This window comes from Tupaia chinensis, unplaced genomic scaffold, assembly GCF_000334495.1.
Source record: "Tupaia chinensis unplaced genomic scaffold, TupChi_1.0 Scaffold000129_1, whole genome shotgun sequence".
Classification (NCBI taxonomy): Eukaryota; Metazoa; Chordata; class Mammalia; order Scandentia; family Tupaiidae; genus Tupaia; species Tupaia belangeri.
In genome coordinates this window covers 611,483-612,498 of record NW_006159598.1, presented here as the reverse complement: position 1 = coordinate 612,498, position 1,016 = coordinate 611,483, and positions in this window count along the sequence as shown.

Here is a 1,016-nt window from a genome sequence, read left to right as displayed (position 1 = left end):
CTGACTGGCGCCCCGCGGCGGCCGTGTGCAGGGGAGGCCAGGTGACTTACTTGCGAGTGTCCGCCAAGCACCATCTGGTCACCACTCAGCGCGCCTGTGTGCAGCCATGTGCGGAAGAGGCGCCGACAAGATCTTCCGGCTGCAGCCCAGCGCCAGTGGGCTGGGAGGACAGGCACATGTGCGCTAGCATGCTCAGGAGGCCCTGGGACGAGAACCCAGGACCTCTCCCATGTGGGTCCAGCAACACTGCCGCCATGCCACCTGGCCTCTGTGGCAATCTTTCCATCTGCGCACTCGCAACATCTGCGTGTCACCGTGACACGGTGGGTGTGTGAGGGCCCGAAGGCTGTCCCAGACTGTGTGTGCCCGAGCGGGGTGTGTGCCTGCGGGGGGTGTGCCTGGGGGGGCTTGTGGACCTGGGCCGCGTGTAACTGGGCTGTGTGGACCTGGGCTGTGTGTACCTGGGCTGCATGTACCTGGTGTGTGTGTACCTGGGCTGTGTGTACCTGGTATGTGTATACCTGGGCTGTGTGTACCTGGTATGTGTATACCTGGGCTGCGTGTACCTGGTGTGTGTGTACCTGGGCTGTGTGTACCTGGCGTGTGTGTACCTGGGCTGTGTGTACCTGGCCTGTGTGTACCTGGGCCGTGTGTAACTGGGCTGTGTGTACCTGGGCTGTGTGTACCTGGCCTGTGTGTACCTGGGCCGCGTGTAACTGGGCTGTGTGTACCTGGGCTGCGTGTACCTGGTGTGTGTGTACCTGGTGTGTGTGTGTACCTGGACTGCGTGCATCTGGTGTGTGTGTACCTGGTGTGTGCGTGTACCTGGCGTGTGTGCACCTGGTGTGTGTGTACCTGGCGTGTGTGTGCCTGGGTTGCGTGTACCTGGTGTGTGTGTACCTGGGCTGTGTGTACCTGGTGTGTGTGTACCTGGCCTGTGTGTACCTGGTGTGTGTGTGTGTGTACCTGGGCTGTGTGTACCTGGTGTGTGTGTCTGAGCGAGTGTGTGTCTGGGG